Source organism: Bos grunniens, chromosome 14, assembly GCF_055505025.1.
Source record: "Bos grunniens cultivar Pamir isolate PY7600 chromosome 14, Bosgru_T2T1.0, whole genome shotgun sequence".
NCBI classification, from domain to species: domain Eukaryota; kingdom Metazoa; phylum Chordata; class Mammalia; order Artiodactyla; family Bovidae; genus Bos; species Bos grunniens.
This window is the reverse complement of record NC_141178.1, coordinates 41,720,849-41,741,489: the sequence shown is the minus strand read 5'-3', so window position 1 is coordinate 41,741,489 and position 20,641 is coordinate 41,720,849. Positions and strand designations below refer to the sequence as shown.

General features: G+C 35.2%; 1 long non-coding RNA gene across 3 annotated transcripts in view; it reads left to right on the top strand.

The window, feature by feature from the left end:
• LOC147359326 (uncharacterized) overlaps nucleotides 1-20,641 on the top strand; it is a 90,136-nt gene that overhangs the window by 13,397 nt on the left and 56,098 nt on the right. The window contains exon 3 of one of the 3 annotated variants that reach the window (XR_015140248.1): nucleotides 13,173-13,260. The exons of the other annotated variants lie outside the window; for them this stretch is intronic. This is a non-coding gene — a long non-coding RNA (uncharacterized LOC147359326). Of the gene's footprint in view, nucleotides 1-13,172; nucleotides 13,261-20,641 lie in introns of those variants that run through there. 3 annotated transcript variants of the gene reach the window in all.

The window sequence follows — 20,641 nt, the reverse complement described above, 5'->3', positions numbered from 1 at the left end:
GACTTTACTGTCACAGTCAACAGCAAATGTTTCTATGACATTGTTCCTAACCTATCTAATTGAGCCGTGCTTTCAGTTGCCAATGTACCTATTGCTTGTGCTTCCTATGTAGCTCAATGGTAAAGAATCTGCCTGTTAATGCAGGAGACTCTGGAGATGCAACTTCAATCCCTGAGTCAGAAAATCCCCTGGCATAGGAAATGGCAACTCACTCTAGTATTCTTGCCTAGACAATCCCATGAACAGAGGAGCCTGGTGGGTTGCGGTCTATGGGGTCACAAAGAGTCAGACACAACTGAATGACTAACACCCTGGAAATGGAGTTCCATGTATATTTGGTAGACATTTAACAGAGCTAAGACTCTAGGATACTTTGAGAAAAATTCTGAATATTCACCCTCCAGTGAATTTTAAATTTCTTAAGGTGTAAAATGACGTTCACAAATATATTATCAAAATATAAAATATATATTGATGCATTTGTTTATTAAGCCCAAGAAAAGATTTGGAAAGATGAAATTAAAGCTCTTTTTTTTTTTCTCCAATCAAAATAAATGACAAACAACACAACAAAAAGAACAAAGTGTAAAGATTGTAGGAAGTGTCTAGCTATGAAAATCACTACATTTGTGCATCTGACTTCAATAAATTAATACTTGGCCTAAAATCCAGTATGTCTGATGCTGCAGCTTTACTTGAGACAAGACACCTGGGGCAAACTTAAAATATTGAAATGGGAAGGAAAAAATAAGGGAGATTCACCCTGTCCCACTATGCTGAAAAAACCTGACACATTTGAGGTTGCAATGGGACCACAAACTGTTTGTGGAAAGGATTGTAACTCCACTGGCAAAATGGACCAAAGGTGAATTTTAAAGGCCAAAAAAAATGCTGTCAAATCATCAGCTGTTGGTATTTTTGAGAAACAAGTAGGCAGGGCTTTATTTTTTTTTTTTTTTGAAGTCCAGGTAGTGCTGTGCTGTCATTATGACTTAACAAGGCTGAGTTTGTTTGCTTGTGTAAAAGACTTTTCAGGAAAATTTGCTCTTATTTTCAAGTTACGCACTTGAATAAATATACATTGCTTTGCCTAGATTTACTTTCCTCCTAACAAATTAGTCAGGCTTTCTGGTCTATTGTCTTATTGTAAACAACATTTTTTTTTTCTTTTCAACAAAAAGGAATTTGTGAAACCTTGCCCCTGCCTTCATAGGAATGAACTGATTATTAGGACCCCTCCCCTGCTCTCTCACCTTCAAGATGCTTTGTGCTCAGTGAGCACAGAAGTTAGCTTCTGTAACAAGTGAAGATACTTTAGGAGCGTACTACTTTCTATGGAATAGCTTTCATTTTTTTCCCCTGATGAATCTGGAAGTCTCACTCTACTTTAATAAAAATTATTAATTTGTTTATGACTGATCTGGGTCTTATTGCTGCCTGTGGGCTTTTCCTAGTTGTGGTAAGCAGGGCTTACTCTTCCTTGTCATGCACAGGCTTCTCATTGTGCTGGCTTCTCTGTTTGTGGAGCAGGGCTCTAGAGCGACGGCTCAGTAGTTGCGGCACACACATTTTGTTGCTCCGCATCATGTGGGATCTTCCCGGATGAGGGATCAAATCTGCTTTGGCAAGGGGATTCTTAACCACTGTACCACTAGAGAAGTCCTCTTCCCCACTTTTAAAAATTTTGTGGAAGTATAGTTGATTTGCAATGCTATGTTAGTTTCGGGTGCGCAGCAAAGTGAATCATATACAAAGTTATACATATACATATATTGACTCTATTTTAGATTCTTAGGAGTATTATGCAGAGTTGCCTATAACTCTACTTTTAAATTCAGCTGTGTGCTTAGACAAGCAAAGGTACCACAGTGCCATGCCTGTGGTTAAAGAGAACTTATACTAGCATTTAGGAAATATATAGGCACAAAAAGAAGAAAAGAACAAGATTGAAAAAATAAAAGAAACATGTCAACTTGAACTTTCAGTGTATTTTAGCCTCATCTATATGCTAGAATTTTAATTTATATTATCTCAGTAGAAAATTAATACATATATTAAGCATGGAGGTTTGCAGGATAGTCCATCCCATTTTTTTTTTAAATTATGGAGAAATAACAAAGAGAACTAGAGAAGGAAATGGCAACCTACTCCAGTAATCTTGTCTGAAAAATTCTGTGGACAGAAGGATCCTGGTGGGCTACAGTTCGTGGGCCTGCAAAGAATCGGACATGACTGAGAGACTGAACACACACGCAAAGGCATAGACAAAGTCTGTGAGCTACTCCCTGTCTTGTGCAGGATCTGAGACCAGAACACTGATTTTCTGACAAGTGTCAATAATCTTCTAATTTGGAGCTCCATTAAATGAAATCTGACCATTATAAAAATGTCTTTACCAAAGGACTCTATCTCCTCCTCATATGGCTTAGACTGAGTCTGAGAGTTGAAATTCAGTAGATAAGCAGTAAGAATGTGAAGTACAAAATAATTCTTAGCCTTAGGTGAGTATTTCAAATATGATATTCTGCACTTGAGGTTAAAGTAAATTTTTGCTTATGCAAGAAATAAATTTCACTTAGGTAAAATGTAGTGTATTATTTTTCTTCTTATAATTAATAAATGACCTTGAGGAATCAAAATCACCCAGTAGTATAAAAACACTTATTAATGGCGATACATTTATCCAAAGACATATTTGTTTTTTTCTGAAATGAAACTTCTTCAGGTAAGTTGTGTCACATAGTCAATCTCCATCCCCTTCCCCACCTTTAAAAATAATAAGTCATTAAAATTACACAGTAATGCTCAAAGCTGAACCTGACTGGGCTAAAGAGAAATGTTGCTTGACACTAGAGAAAGTTTGAGATGTATTGCCTCAAATGTTTTTAGCTGGATTTGACTGTTGCAGATAAAGGAACAGAGTCCTCAATTGCTCACAGAGGAAGTTGATATAAGGTGAACAAATACATTCATTTCAATAGTAATACAGGAGTGATTCTTCAAAGATTTTTACTGGAAATAATTGTAAGCAACATGTATGGTTAATGTCACACAAAATTCAGCTTGGTTTATAAAAAATATTTCACAGAAATAAAACCAACATTGTAAAGTAATTATCCTTCAATTAAAAATAAATTTTATAAAATTAAAAAAATATTTTAATGTGTTGAATGAATTATTTTTTTTCTTTAAAAATAATAGAATGAGACCTCCAAGACTAGAGCAGCATCTCATAATGGATAATAGAGTTCAGATACACCTGAATTCGAATCCTTTTAAGCTATAACCAGTTTGAACCAATTACTTTATTTATTTATTTATTTTGGCCATGTCCCACAACACATCTGGGATCTTAGTTTTCCAACTGAAACTGCATCCCCTGCAGTGGAAACTCAGAGTCTTAACCATTGCACCACCAGGGATGTTCCTCAATTACTTTACTTTTAGGATTCAGTATTTTCAGCTTTAACTTGGAGATAATATTTTCCTCATAGGGATGTTACAGGAAAATAGACAATTTTATAGGGGGCATGCACTGTGCTTGACATAGTCATGATTCTCAATTACTGGTAGACATTATCAAACTAGAAATAAAGGTTCTTTTTCATAAGATACAACATGTTATACATTTTCTAACAGCAAAACTCCACCATTAACCTCTGCATGGAGCCATGATGGATACAAGATTAAACAGATTAATGTATTTAAAGGATATTGCCCTTACTTAAACGGATATAAAGTAGCCTTTGGCAACCCCTAAATAAGGGTTTTTTGGTTATTGACTAGTATCAGCTCTCAAGAAAACAAAGGTTTTTCCTCCACAACTCAGCAGCATCATATTTGCAATATTATTACCTCATTAGAAAAAAGAAAAATCTGGTTCTCTTAGAATTGTCTAGAACTATTCTCTTTAAACTTGCAGTCTCCTAAATTTAGTATTCTGTTAACTATTTTAGATATAGTTTTAACATAGCCCCTGTAAAGAAGAAAGAGATTGATTAATTTGCTGCTGACAAGAGTTCACATTCTTTTTGTTTTTCTCAGAGAATGCATCTGCTTCCTATTCGGAACATGGTTCCACTTTTACAACCTAATTGCGCTACCCTACACTGCTGTACTATTTTCTGAGTCTGAGCCTACATTTTAGGCCAATCATCTCAGAGTCCAGGAAGTGTAGACTTGGAAATTGAAGGTTTCACAGATACATAGTACTGGATATATATGCATATATATATACAGATACATAGCACTGGATATATACATATGGCAGCATAGCTGCTTCATATTGTATAAGCATGTGGTTATATGTTTTAGACTTGTCCTCACAATTTCCTGAGATAGGTCAAGATTATTGTCTCCATATGATGTGTGATATTTGTCATCTAATAATAAGTGGTTGAATGATTTAAGCACTTACTTTGGCTTTAAACTTAATTTGCTCCTTTCACTGGATCTTGGGCTAAATAGTTAGAATATTTTGTCCAGATGTATAAACAGAGATTTTGAACAATTTAGGCTTCAACTTACTGCTCTATTAAGTTTAACTACTAAAATATCACTATGAGTAGTAATTAAATTAACATCCATGAAACACTATAGTCAATGAGATACAAGTTAGCGCAAATTTTTCAGATGCAGAAGCTAAATACAAAGTAATATCCCCTTTTCTCCAGGTTAAAATTATGAATTAAAGTTTTGTTGCAATGTCATTTTATTCTGTAGAAAATCATCACAGTGATACCAAATTTAGCAATGTTGTTGTTGTTTAGTCATTAAGTCATGTCCAGGCTCCTCTGTCCATGGAATTTCTCAGGCAAGAACACTGAAGTGGGTTGCCATTTCCTTCTCCAGGGGATCTTCCTGACCCACGAATTGAACCCATATCTCCTGCATTGGCAGGTGGATTCTTTACCACTGAGCCACTAAGGAAGCCCAATTTAACAATACTCCCATCATGTATTGGAATTAGGAGGTTTTGAGAGATTAAACTTTTGGAAGAATCTGTATATTTGAGCTTGGTGCACATGGTTGAAGTTTTGATCTTCTGTTTCTTCTCTCTAGACACCAAATCTTTAATTAGCAACTTGCCTAATTACTTCTTCTGCTTAGCACAAGAAAACCTTTCTGCAACATTTAGTAGGATAGACAAATCTTCCTTCCCAACCAAATCATCAACCAAAAGATTACAGAAAGCAAAACTGTTCAAGCTCATCTTGTCAAGTTCTCTCTTGTGAAATTTGATCTAATTTATTATAATTCTAGATTCATTGATAATATACTAAACATGCAAGCACTAAACATTTATTAAAATAAGTTGCTAACATGTTCTACCAGAATGTTACTGGAAACTTTCATACATCAGAAATACAGTCTCAATGTGATTATTTTACAAGTGAGCAGAAGAATTCAGAGATATGTTTTAACTCTGCTGAGGTCACTTAACTGATAAGCTGCAGGTTAGAATTTTAAATCTAGGACCTCTAATGTCAAGGCCAACATTTTATTCAGTTATACTATACTTGACTCATAACACTATAAGATTTAATAGGATTTTGGAAAAAATGTATTTTCTTCATTAGTCTTGGTTTTCTCCCTGTTCAGTGGTTGAAAACAATGATCCAATTATTAGTAAGCTCGTCGAAGGGCAGGGAGCAGGTCTTCTGCCCCTCTGCATATTCTCAGCATCTAGCACAGTGTTCTGCATGAGTGGACATCCAATAAGTGTTGACTCAGACAGACAGAAATCATTCCTTAAACCAAATATATGCCATACCTCAGATTGTTGTCCCCACAGAACACGTCTAAGTTTCCCAGAAATAGAAATACTCATTCAATCTATTGCAAGGTTTCCTGCTTCTGTCTTATTTTAATGTGTTAGGTTTCTTTTTTTCTTTTTCACTATTACACCAGGAAATTTTTTGGCAAAATATATTGGATTTCCTCTAAGAAAAAATAAGATTAACCATAAAAATATTCCTATGATCATGATACAATATCATACTTCTTTCTTTATATTTGGAGATTAAGACAATATTAATAAAGCTACAGTAAAACTTGTTGCTGCTGCTGCTGCTAAGTCACTTCAGTCGTGTCCAACTCTGTGTGACCCCATAGACGGCAGCCCATCAGGCTCCTCCATCCCTGGGATTCTCCAGGCAAGAACACTGGAATGGGTTGCCATTTCCTTCTCTAATGCATGAAAGTGAAAAGTGAAAGTGAAGTTGCTCAGTCGTGTCCAACTCTTAGCAACCCCATGGACTGTAGCCTACCAGGCTCCTCTGTCCATGGGATTTTCCAGGCAAGAGTACTGGAGTAGGGTGCCATTGCCGTGATAATAAAACGTGTTTGTTCTTTGTACTGTACTATTCTATATAGTGTGGTTTTCTGTGTATTGCAGTATACAAAATGGAAAATTAGAAAACTAAAATTCACAATAACTTTTACAAAGAAAACTCTCAGGCAATAATTGACAAGATAATCTTTACTTTGAATCCTCTATAATATTATTTTCAGTTCAGTTCCATTCAGGTCAGTCCCTCAGTTGTGTCCGACTCTTTGTGATCCCATGGACTGCAGCACACCAGGCTTCCCGTCCATCACCAACTCCTGGACCCTACTCAAACTCATGTCCATCACGTCAGTGATGCCATCCAACCTTTCATCTTCTGTCGTCTGCTTCTCCTCCTACCTTCAATCTTTCCCAGCATCAGCGTCTTTTCCAGTGAATCAGTTCTTCACATCAGGTGGCCAAAGTATTGGAGTTTCATGTTCAACATCAATCCTTCCAATGAATATTCAGGACTGATCTCCTTTAGGATGGACTGGTTGGATCTCCTTGCTGTCCAAGGGACTCTCAAGAGTCTTCTCCAACACCACAGTTCAAAACCATCAATTCTTTGGTGCTCAGCTTTCTTTATAGTCCAACTGCTAGGTGCAGATGAATTCCATGTTTTTGAACAACAGTGAAAAATCTTACTGGTGGTGTGTGGAGACTGATTTTTTTCCTGTAAATTCAGAGAAATCATATATATTCTTAAAAGCAGCTCAATCACAAAATTTTCCTCTCACAGATGTTACTGATATAAGTACTGTTGTATCTGTTTATCTGCATATATATATATATATATATATATACACAGTGAAGTCGCTCAGTTGTGTCCGACTCTTTGCGACCCTGTGGACTGTAGCCTACCAGGCTTCTCTGTCCTGGGATTCTCCAGGCAAGAATACTGGAGTGGGTTGCCATTTCCTTCTCAGGGGATCTTCCCGACCCAGGGATTGAACCCAGATCTCCCGCATTGGAGGCAGGCGCTTTAACCTCTGAGCCACCAGAGCTAATTCTATATATATACACACACACACATACAATACATGTATATATATATATATGTATATATACATGCATTCATATATATGTATATGCAGTGTTGATGACATCCATGAAAGAAACTATAATACACTATTCAAATAAAGAACAAAAACATATACATGAGTAACAGATAGGCTCTTAAAATAGCATTCTTCATGGTTATGTAGGGTGTTTTGTTTATATTATGTTTCCTTATATAAATAGTGCACTCTATTTTTAAGAAACCAGACATAATAGTCACCATTCACTTAGAACCACAAATATTTCTGAATCTGTTACTTTCCTCATAGGTCTCTTTTCATTCATACTATGGTTTTGGACTGTAATTTTCAAATACATATATTTATATTTATGTGGTATCAAAATAAATTATTATATGTTTAATATTCCATTATTCGTTCACTCATTTTGTTACTGACAAATATCTATTGATATGGCAGTGTGCCAGGTACCTTTTAAAATCCTTGAGAATTATGACAGGAAATCAAGCAGACAAAACAATTCCTTTCCTGATGGGTATGTGTGAAAGTCACTCAGTCGTGTCCAACTCTTTGTGATCCCATGGACTGTAGCCTGCTAGCCTCTTCTGTTCAAAGAATTCTCCAGGCAGAAATATACTGGAGTGGGTTTCCATTCCATTCTCCAGGGGATCTTCCTGACCCAGTGATCGAACCCAGGTCTCTTGCATTGCAGGCAGATTCTTTACCATCTGAGCCTCCAGGGAAGCCTATATCAAACAGAAGAGACAGACACAAAAGAAAATGACCAATTTTCACTTGTGGTTTGTTTTGCAAAGGAAAAACACATTTGTGATAAAAGCATATATAAAAATAATTTAAATCTTCACCATAGAGTCTTTTTAAATTAAAAGAAAAATAAATAATGGTTTGGTTTGCAAGCCAAGAATTGTGTAACTTTCAGTAGTATTTTGTGCACTGCTAGAGCACACATTTCTTTTGTGTGGGGTTTGTTCGAGATTTTTTGTTTCACATCCTGACAAAATTTTAGATATTAAAAAATAAACTGCATAATATCACAGTTTAGAAATTACAAAAATGACTTTTCAATCCTTCCCTTTCTTTCCATAGAAAAGGAAAGGTGAACCTTTTGATTCATATCTGCTTTTTGATAGGGTGAGCAAATTCATTAAAAAAAATCAAAACAACCATATAAATACTTAAAATGATCAATTTTACCATATATTAAATTAGAAAAACTTCAGAATTCTGAATTTTAAATTATTGTTAATGTCATTAATTAAATGTAAACACACCCTGTGGAAGTTCTACTGGAGAATATTTCTGTGTTCCCATATTTTATATACATGGAATGTAATGGGAGCTTTGTGATATATTTACAATTAGTATGTAAACAAGAAAAAAAAGTCTGTGTAAAAATTGTGCTGTTTATTGAACATTGAAAAATGTTAATAAATTTTAAATATCACAATAATTATAATTGGCCAACTGCAACATACCTGACTTTACAATGAGACTTTACATGATAGGGTTAATAGATATTTGCCAATATTTTCTTTTATAATATTTGCCTATAAATGATAGAGTTCATGATATTTAATTCATCTGTGTTTTTTAAACATCCATCTCCTGCTCTGACTGTAATTTATGTGAATACAAAATTCATGTCTGTTGTCCACCCAGTGCACAGCACTTGGGAGTTGGTATACAATCAGTTACTATCTGGTGAATAAATAAATGAGCAGATACATGAATAAAACGAAATGTGGGCTAACAGAGTAATAATGACCATCTTTTATCAGTGAATTTCAAAATCAGGTACCATTTATTGAATAATTATTATACTCCAGGTTTTGAGCTTAGCTTGAAATGATCATGTATATGCCATTGAAAGTATACAAATTTAAATTTTTGATCTCTTCATGGAGAATTATAAATCATTATGAAATGTCCTTTTTTATCTATATTCTGCCTTTTTCTAAGTTTTCTTTTTCTGAAATGACTCTAAATGTTCTGTTTACTAGTGTTTGATGTTTTTTTCCATCTTGTCACTCACTCAATTTGTACCTTTATAATTAACATGTCTTTTATAAGCATTAAATTGTTGGGTTTTACTTTATCTATTATGACAATGTTTGTCTTTTATTTGGAGCATTTAATCCATTTACCAATGATCATTTATATCAGTCATTCTACAATTTGTTTTGTTTTTCCCATCTACTTTACTCTATTTCTTATCTTGTTCCTTGCCTTCATTTGTGTAACACAAGATAATATAACATTTTTGCTTTCCTCTACTAACAAGTTCATTACCTAATTCTTTATTATTACCTTAATGTTTATCCTAAATATTAAAACATGCATTTGCAACTCATGGAGCTTTCAAAATATCGTTTTTATTGCTTTGCCAAAAATTCTTTAACTTTGCTAACTTCCATTTTGTGTTTTGCATTACTGAGAACACAGTTCTTTGTTTGTTTGGTTTTGCTTTTTGTTTTCTCATATATTTGAAATTCTAGGAGGTAGTATGATTATTGTTTTGTATAGTTAATGTTTATGATGCCTCACAGAGTGTAGTATTTTCCTTAGAGAACATTGTTGTTTGGCCCAAAGACTTTCTTTTGCTATTTCTTTTAAAAAAGAACTACTGGTAATTTCTCTTAGCTGTGATTTATCTGAACACTTTATTTTGCCCTAATTTTAAAACTACTTTCTCTGGATATATAATACTATATTGGTAGTTGTTTGATTCAATACTTTAAATAGATCTTTTTTTTTTTTTTTTTCCAAGCTTCCATCATTTTTGGTGAGAGGTCAAATCTCTGTCTTATTATTTCTCATTTTTCTTTGACCTTTTTTCTTATTTTGTCTTTATTTTTCATAATTTGACTTTGGTAGATATGATGTTCTTTGTATTTATCTTGCTTATCTATGACTATATACCTTTTCTCAGTATTGAAAAATCTTAGATCAACTTTTCAAATACTGATTTTGTTCATTCTCCTTCCTCACTTTCTGAGACATCATCAACATGCAAGCTAGAATAATTGACTGAACCATTTATAGGTATTATGTTCCCATCTGTACTTTTTATTTTTTCTCTTTATTTTCAGTTTGCATATTTTTATTGACCCATCTTCAAATCTATCAATCCTGACTTCTGTTTTACTCTAATTGCTCTTAAACAGATATACTGAGGTTTCAAATTTCTTAGTCTGATTTTAAGTTTTAGGGTTATTTTATAGATTCCTCTAATTTGATGAAAATTTCCATTAAAACATTTTTTTTCTGTCTCATTACAGCTATTTTTGAATATATGAATTATTATTTTAAAATCCTTTCAGATAACCCCAATAACTTCATCTCTTATTATGTCCTTTAGTCTTTGGTCATTTGGTCTCATCTTTTTTTTTGTCATTTGTATTGAATGATAAGACTTGCAAATGACTTGCAATTTTCACTTAATGGCATATATTTTATGTATTTATTTATTTTTAAGAGTGTGCTGCTGCTGCTGCTAAGTCGCTTCAGTCGTGTCCGACTCTGTGCTACCGCATAGACGGCAGCCCACCAGGCTCCCCATCCCTGGGATTCTCCAGTCAAGAACACTGGAGTGAGTTGCCATTTCCTTCTCCAATGCATGAAAGGGAAAAGTGAAAGTGAAGTCACTCAGTCGTGTCCGACTCTTCGCGACCCCATGGTCTGCAGCCCACCAGGCTCCTCCGTCCATGGGATTTTCCAAGCAAGAGTACTGGAGTGGGGTGCCATTGCCTTCTCCATTAAAGAGTGTAGCTCCCAGTAATATTAACTTTCTCCTGAGAGAAGACATCTTTTCCTCTAGAAGGCAGATACACGTGGGAGCTATCAGCTTAATCAAATCCAAGATTGCCTTGATTCAAAACTGGACCATGCTGTAGGTATGGTACCTTTTGTTTGCCTTATTTTTGAGGCATAAATCTCCAGGGAATTCAGTTGAATGCCTATTGTTTTCACCAAAGCCCCTCTACCAGTGTGACTTGAACTTTAAAGCTCCATTCTCAGCATTTTGAGAATGTTACAAAACCTGCTCTGCTTTTCAAGGGTTTTTGGCTTAGACTTTAACCTACCATTCCCCACAGGTTCAGCATTTGGACAACTATTTTAATGGTAAATCAAACTATTAACTTTAAACTCTTCAGGCACTGAGGCATTTTTTTTTTTTAATTCTAAAAATGCCAAAAGCTTTGCTATTTTCTCTATCTCCACCCACAGCACTCAACTTGGGTTCTTGCTTCCTTGCCTACAGAGAAAATTACTGCTGTTTCAACTGCTAGTTAACTAACCTTTCCACAATTTATTCCAAAAACAAAACGAAACAACAACAAAAAATGGATAAAGGTAGCAGCCTTATGAGTTGATGAGTTGATTTCTATGTCTTTGCAATTTCAAAATTTGTAACAGTAAATACTAACATGTTTCAGGATATTGCAATTCAGATTAGTGTCTCCTCTAAAGAGTCATTAATAAAAGATGAAAAGATGTTGATGGAAAAATATAGCTCTTATTAAGCTGCATAATATAAATATAAATATCAGAAACTATTAATTAAATTTATTTCTTGGATTTTATTGTCATTGAATAGATGAGGTGACAAACTTTTAAATGTTCATGAAAATGTAAGTGCAAAAATTGAAATTGTTTTTAATAAGGCATTTTATCAGGCTTATGATGGCATATCTTACATGATTTGAACAGTATTGGTTTATCACTGTTTATATTTAGGAAGTATGTAAAAAATATTTTTACATACAAATTATCATTTACAGTTTTATTTTTAATAGTGAGGAATTTAAATGAAGAATAAAAACTCTTATCAATAGAATAATTTCTTTATAGCCTTCTTGATGATTTTTTTTTTAAATTACAGAAAAATTAAAAAATATTTGTAAGCCACATTATGGACATAATTTAGAAAAAGTGAAAGTCACTCAATTGTGTCCAGTTCTTTGAGACCCCATGGACTGTAGCCCCACCAGGCTCCTCTAGGCATGGAATTCTCCAGGCAAGAGTACTGGAGTGGGTTGTCATTTCTTTCTCCAGGGGATCTTCCCAACCCAAGGAATGAACCCAGGTCTCCCATGGGAATGCATTTGAGTCAGTTCTAATGAGGTGGATGAACCTAGAACCTATTATACAGAGTGTAGTGAATCAGAAAGAGAAAGATAAATACTGTATTCTAACACATATATATGGAATCTAGAAAAATGGTACTGAAACATTTATTTACAGGGCAGCAATGAAGAAACAGACATAGAGAATAGACTTATGGACATGTGGAGAGGGGAGGAGAGGGTGAGATGGAAGGGACTAGGGAGGAGAGGGTTAGATGGACTTTTAGGAGGTCATGTGCTAATGCTGTGATTGAAGAGTATATGAAGATTATGGAAACACAAAGTTATGCCAATATCTTTCTTTAATTTAGGTGAATAGAGAATTATATGACATTGGTTTCTATTTATTTTCTTTTGGTTGTAATCACTACATAAGTGTAAACTATACCAGCAGTGAATTTAAAGTACTTTAAGGTAAAACTAATGGCTTTTTCTTAATTTAAAAATATAGGTGCAATGATTAGTATGCCAAGATTATTTAGGAGAAAACATGGGAATTAAAGTAAATATCTCAGGCTTTTATTTTTTAATTAATTTATTTTTTATTGAAGGATAATTGCCTTACAGAATCTTGTTGTTTTCTGTCAAATGTCAACATGAATCAGCCATAGGTATATATATGTCACCTCCCTTTTGAACCTCCCTATCATCTCCCTCCCCATCCCACCCCTCTAGGTTTATACAGAGGCCCTGTTTGAATTTCTGGAGCCATATAGCAAATTCCCATTGGCTATCCATTTTACATATGGTAAAATATGTAAAGGTAAGTTTCCATGTTACTCTTCCCATACATCTCACCCTCTCCTCCCCTCTCCACATGTCCGTAAGTCTATTCTCTATGTCTATTTCTCAATTGCTGCCATGTAAATAAATGTTTCAGTACCATTTTTCTAGATTCCATATATATGTGTTAGAATACAGTATTTATCTTTCTCTTTCTGATTCACTTCACTCTGTATAATAGGTTCTAGGTTCATCCACCTCATTAGAACTGACTCAAATGCATTCCTTTTAATGGCTGAGTAATATTTCATTGTGTATGTATATCACAGCTTCTTTATCCATTCATCTGTCAATGGACATCTAGGTTGCTTCTATGTACTAACTATTGTAAACAGTGCTGCAATGAACAATGGGATACATGTGTCTCTTTCAATTTTGGTTTCCTCAGGGTATATGCCTAGGAGTGGGATTGCTGGATCATATGGTGGTTTTATCCCTAGTTTTTTAAGGAATCTCCATACTGTCTTCCATAGTGTCTGTATCAATTTACATTCCCATCAACAGTGCAAGAGTGTTCCTTTTTCTTCACACCCTTTCCAGCATTTATTGTTTGTAGATTTTTTGATGACAGCCATTCTGACTGGGTATGAGATGATATCTCGTTGTAGTTTTGATTTGCATTTCTCTAATAATGAGCAATGTTGAGCATATTTTCATGTGTTTGTTAGCCATCTGTATGTCTTCTTTGGAGAAATGTCTGTTTAGGTTTTTTTCCCACTTTCTGTTTGGGTTTTTATTTTTCTGGCTTTGAGTTGTATGAGCTGCTTGTATATTTTGGAAATCAATTCTTTGTCGGTTGTTTCATTTGCTATTATTTTCTCCCACTCTGAGGGTTGTCTTTTCATGTTGCTTAGAGCTTCCTTTGTTGTGCAAAAGCTTTTAACTTTAATCATGTCCCACTTGTTTACATTCGTTTTTATTTCCGTAACTCTAGGAGGTGGGTCATAGAGGCTCTTGCTTTGATTTATGTTATCGAGTGTTCTGCCTATGTTTTCCTCTAAGAGTTTTACTGTTTCTGGTCTTATATTTAGGTCTTTAATTCGTTTTGAGTTTATCTTTGTGTATAGTGTGAGGAAGTGTCCTAATTTCATTCTTTTACATGTAGCTGTCCAGTTTTCCCAGCACCATTTACTATACAGGCTGTCTTTGCCCCATTGTATATTCTTGATTCCTTTGTCAAAGATAAGGTACCCATAAATTCATGGGTTTAGTTCTGGGCTTTCTATCTTGTTCCATTGGTCTATATTTCTGTTTTTGTGCCAGTACCATACTGCCTTAATGACTGTAACTTTGTAGCATAACCTGAAGTCAGGAAGCTTGATTCCTCCAGCTCCATTCTTCTTTTTCAAGACTGCTTTGGCTATTCCGGGTTTTTTGTGTTTCCATATGAATTGTGAAATTTTTTGTTCTAGTTCTGTCAAGAATGCCATTGGTAATTTGATAGGGATGGCATTGAATCTGTCTATTGCATTTGGTAGCATAGTCATTTTCACAATATTGATTCTTCCTACCCAGGAACATGGAGTAGCTTTCCATCTGTTTATGACATCTTTGATTTCTTTCATTAGTGTCTTATAATTTTCTGTGTAGAGTTCTTTCTTCTCCTTAGGTAAGTTTATTCCTAGATATTCAATTCTTTTTGTTGCAATGGTGAATGGGATTGATTCCTTAATTTCTCTTTCTGATTTTTCATTGTTAGTATATAGAAATGCAAATGATTTCTGTGTATTGATTTTATATCCTGCAACTTTGCTAAATTCACTGATTAGCTCTAGTAATTTTCTGTTTCTATCTTTAGGGTATTCTATGAACAGTATCCTGTCATCTGCAAACAGTGAGAACTTTACTTCTTCTTTACCAATCTGGATTCCTTTTCTTTCTTTTTCTTCTCTGATTGCTTTAGCTAAAACTTCCAGAACTATGTTAAATAATAGTGGTGAAAGTGGATACCCTTGTCTTGTTCCTGATCTTAGGGGGGGAATGCTTTCAGTTTTTCAATATTGAAATAATGTTTGCTGAAGGCTTATCATACATGGCATTTACTGTGTTGAGGTAGGTTCCTTCTATGCCCATTTTCTGGAGTTTTAATCATAAATAGGTGCTGAATTTTGTCAAAGCTTTTTTCTGCATCAAGATGATCATATGGTTTTTATCTTTCAATTTCTTAATATGGTGTATCACATTGATTGATTTCGATATATGTGAAAGAATTCCTGCATCCCTAGAATAAACCCAACTTGATCATCTTGTATGAGCTTTTTGATGTGTTACTGAATTCTGTTATCTAAAATTTTGTTGAGGATTTTTGCATCTATATTCATCTGTAATATTGGACTGTAGTTTTCTTTTTGTGTGTTGTCTTTGTCTGGTTTTGGTATCATGGTGATGGTGGCCTTGTAGAATGAATTTGGAAGTGTTTCTTCCTCTGTAATTTTTTTTTTTTCCCTCTGTAATTTTTTGAAAGAGTTTTAAAAGGATACGCATTAGCTCTTCTCTAAATGTTTAATAGAATTCTCCTGTGAAGCCATCTGGTCCTGGGCTTTTGTTTTTTGGGACATTTATGATCACAGCTTCAATTTCAGTGCTTGTAATTGGGTTGTTCATAATTTCTACTTCTTCCTGGTTCAGTCTTGGAAGAGTGAACTTTTCTAAGAATCTGTCCATTTCTTCCAGGTTATCTATTCTATTACCATAAGTTGTTCATAATAGCCTCTTATAACCCTTTGTATTTCTGCATTGTCTGCTGTAACCTCTCCTTTTTCATTTCTAATTTTGTTGTTTTGATTCTTCTCTCTTTTTTTTCACTTGATTAGTCTGGCTAAAGGTTTGTCAACTTTGTTTATCTTCTCAAAGAAACAGCTTTTAGTTTTATTAATCTTTACTGTTATTTCTTTCATTTCTTTTTCATTTACTTACGCTCGGATCTTTATGATTTCTTTCTTTCTACTAATTGTGGGTTTTTTACTTGCTGTTTTCCCAGTTGCTTTAGCTGTAATGTTAGGTTGTCTATTCAATGTTTTTCTGTTTCTTGAAATAGGATTGTATTGCTATAAACTTTCCTCTTAGAACTGCTTTTGCTGCATACCATAGGTTTAGACTTGTCGTGTGTTCATTGTCATTCATTTCTAGAAATTTTTTGATCTCCCTTTTGATGCCTTCAGTAACCTGTTGGCTATTTAGAAATGTGCTGTTTAATCTCTATGTGTTTGTGTTTCTTACAGTTTTTTTCTTGTAATTCATATCTAGTTTCATGGCATTGTGGTCAGAGAAGATGCTTTATATGATTTCAATTTTCTTAAATTTACTGAGGTTTGATTTAAGACTCAAGATGTGGTCTATCCTGGAGAATGTTCCATGTGCACTTGAAAAGAAGGTGTATACTTTTGCATTTGGATGGAAAGTCCTGAAGATATCAATGGAATTCATCTCATCTAATATATCATTTAAGATGTGTTTCCTTTCTAACTTTCTGTTTTTATGGCCTGTCCATTGGTGTGAGTGGGGTGTTAAAGTCTCCTACTATTAGTGTGTTACTGTCAATTTCTCCCTTTATGTCTGTTAGTGTCTGTGTTATGTATTGCGATGCTCCTATGTTGGGTGCGTAGATATTTACAATTGTTATTTCTTCCTCTTGGATTGATCCCTTGATCATTATGTAGTATCCTTCCTTATCCCTTATAATCTTCTTCATTTCAAGGTCTGTTTTGTCTGATATGAAGGCTGCTGCTCCAACCTTTTTTAACTTCCCATGTGCGTGGAATATATTTTTCTATCCTCTCACTTTCAGTCAATATGTGTCTTGAGGTCTGAAGTGGGTTTCTTGTTCAGTTCAGTTCAGTTTAGTTGCTCTTTGTGTCTGACTCTTTGTGACTCCATGTACTGCAGCATGCCAGGCCTCCCTTTCCATCACCATCTCCCAAAGTTTACCAAAACTCATATGCATTGAGTCAGTGATGCCATCCAAGCAATTCGTGCTCTGTTGTCACCTTCTCCTCCTGCCTTCAATCTTTCCCAGCATCAGGGTCTTTTCCCAAGAGTCAGTTCTTCGCATAAGGTGGCCAAAGTATTGGAGTTTCAGCTTCAGCATCAGTCCTACCAAAGAATATTCACAACTGATCTCCTTTAGAATGGACCGGTTGGATCTTCTTGCAGTCCAAGGGACTCTCAAGAGTCTTCTCCAACACCACAGTTCAAAAGCATAAATATTTTGATGCTCAGCTTTCGTTATAGTCCAGCTCTTACATCCATACATGACTACTAGAAAAACCATATCCTTGACTAGATGAAACTTTTTTGGCAAAGAAATGTCTCTGCTTTTTAATATGCTGTCTAGGTTGTTAATAGCTTTTCTTCCAAGAAGTAAGCATCTTTTAATTTCATGGCTGCAGTCTGCTTCTGCAGTAATTTTGAAGTCCCAAATAATAAAGTCTCTCATTGTTTCCACTGTTTGCCCAACTTTTTCACTCTCCTTTTTTACTTTCGTCAAGAGGCTCTTTAGTTGTTCTTCACTTTCTGCCATAAGGGTGGTGTCATCAGAATATCTCAGGTTATTGATATTTCTCCTGGCAATCTTGATTCCAGCTTGTGCTTCTTCCAGCCCAGTGTTTCTCATGATGTACTCTGCATATAGGTTAAATAAACAAGGTAACGATATACAGCCTTGACATACTCCTTTCCCTATTTGGAACCAGTCTGTTTTTCCATGTCCAGTTCTAACTTTTGCTTCCTGACCTGCACACAGATTTTTCAAGAGGCAGGTCAGATGGTCTGGTATTCCCATCTCTTGAAGAATTTTCCACAGTTTGTTGTGATCCATATAGTCAAAGGTTTTGGCATATTCAATAAACCAGAAATAGATGTTTTTCTGGAGCTCTCTTGCTTTTTTGATGATCCAGCGGATGTTGGCAATTTGATCTCTGATTCCTCTGCCTTTTCTAAAACCAGCTTGAACGTCTGGAAGTTCACATCACATGTACTGTTGAAGCCTGGCTTTCAGAATTTTGAGCAATACTTTATTAGTATGTGAAACGATTGCAATTGAGCAGTAGTTTGAGCATTCTTTGGCATTGCCTTTCTTTGGGATTGGTTTTAAAACTGACCTTTTCCAGTCCTGTGGCCACTGCTGAGTTTTCCAAATTTTCTGGCATATTGAGTGCAGCACTTTCACAGCATCATCTTTCAGGATTTGAAATAGCTCAACTGGAATTCCATCACCTCCACTAGCTTTGTTTGTAGTGATGCTTTCTAATGCCCACTTGACTTCACATTCCAGGATGTCTGGCTCTAGGTCAGTGATCACACCATCATGATTATCTGTGTCATGAAGATCTTGTTTGTATAGTTCTTCTGTGTATTCTTGCCACCCCTTCTTAATATCCTCTGCTTTTGTTACATCCATAGCATTTCCCTCCTTTATTGAGCCTATGTTTGCATGAAATCTTCCTTTGGTATCTTTAATTTTCTCTAAGAGATCTCTAATCTTTCCCATTCTGTTGTTTTCCTCTATTTCTTTGCACTGATCACTGAGGAAGACTTTCTTATCTCTCCTTGCTATTCTTTGGAACTCTGCATTCAGATGGGTATATCTTTCCCTTTCTCCTTTGCTTTTTGCTTCTCTTCTTTTCACAGCTATTTGTAAGGCCTCCTCAGACAGCCATTTTGCCTTTTTACATTTCTTTTTCTTGGGGATGGTTTTGCTCCTTGTCTCCTGTACAATGTCACGAACCTCCATCCATAGTTCATCAGGCACTCTTTCAGATCTAATTCCTTGAATTTCTTGTAGACAGCATATATATGGGCCTCATTTTTGTATTGGAGGAGGCAATGGCACCCCACTCCAGTACTCTTGCCTGGAAAATCCCATGGACGGAGGAGCCTGGTAAGCTGCAGTACATGGGGTCACGACTGAGCGACTTTACTTTCACTTTTCACTTTCATGCATTGGAGAAGGAAATGGCAACCCACTCCAGTGTTCTTGCCTGGAGAATCCCAGGGACAGGGGAGCCTGGTGGGCTGCCAACTATGGGGTCACACAGAGTTGGACACAACTGAAGTGACTTAGCAGCAGCAGCAGTAGCATTTTTGTATACATTCAGCTAGTCTGTGTCTTTTTGTTGGAGCATTTAATCCATTTAAATTGAAAGTAATTATTGATATTTATGTTCTTTTGCAATTTTCTAATTATTTGGGGTTCATTTTGTATATCTCTTTTCTTCTGTTTTATTTCTTAACTATATAAGTCCCTTTAACATTTGTTGCAAGGCTGGTTTGCTGGTACTGAATTCTCTTGACTTTTGCCCTTTTGAAAAGCTTTTTATTTCTCCATCAATTTTGAATGAGATCCTTGCTGGGAGAGTAATCTTGGTTGTAGATTTTTCCCTTTCAGTACTTTAATTATATCCTGCCATTCCCTTCTGGCCTGCAGAGTTTCTGCTGAAAGATCAGCTGTAAAGCTCATGGGGTTTCCCTTGCATGTTATTTATTTCTTCTCCCTTGCTGCTTTTAATATTCTTTCATTGTATTTAGTCTTTGTTAATTTGATTAATATGTTTCTTGACATGTTTCTCCTTGGGTTTATCCTGTATGGGACTCTTTGTGCCTCTTGGATTTGATTGGCTATTTCCTTTTCCATGTTGGGGAAATTTTCACCTATAAGCTCTTTAAAAATTTTCTCATACCTTTCTTTTTCTCTTCTTCTTCTAGGACCCCTATAATTTCAATGCAAGTGCATTTGATATTGTCCCAGTGGTCTCTGATACTCTCCTCAGCTCTTTTCATTCTTTTCACTTTTTCTGTTCTTCAGAAGTTATTTCCACCATTTTATCTTCCACCTCACCAATTCATTCTTCTGCTTCAGATATTCTGCTACTGATTCCATCTAGAGTATTTTTAACTTCAGTAATTGTGCTATTTGTTTTGTAGGCTTTGGCTTTAATTCTTCTAGGTCTTTGTTAATTGATTCTTGTGTTTTCTCCATTTTGTCTTCAAGGTTTCTGATCATCTTTAATATTGCTACTCTGAATTCTTTTTAAGTTAATTTTCCTATTTCCTCTTCATTTATTTGAACTTCTGTGTTTCTAGTTTGTTCATTCATTTGTGCAATATTTCTCTGCTTTTTCATTTTTTTAAAATTTATTGTGTTTGTATCCTTTTCCCAAGCTTCAAGTAAAGTTGAATTCTTTCCTTGAAGGGTTTCTGCCCTCCTAAGTTTGGTCCAGTGGTTTATGTGAGTTTCGTATAGGGTGAGCTTTGTGCTGAGTTTTTGTTTGTTAGTTTTTCCTCTGATGGGCAAGGCTGAGTGAGGTGGTACTCCTGTCTGCTGATGACTGGGTTTATATTTTTGCTTTGTTTGTTGCTTAGAT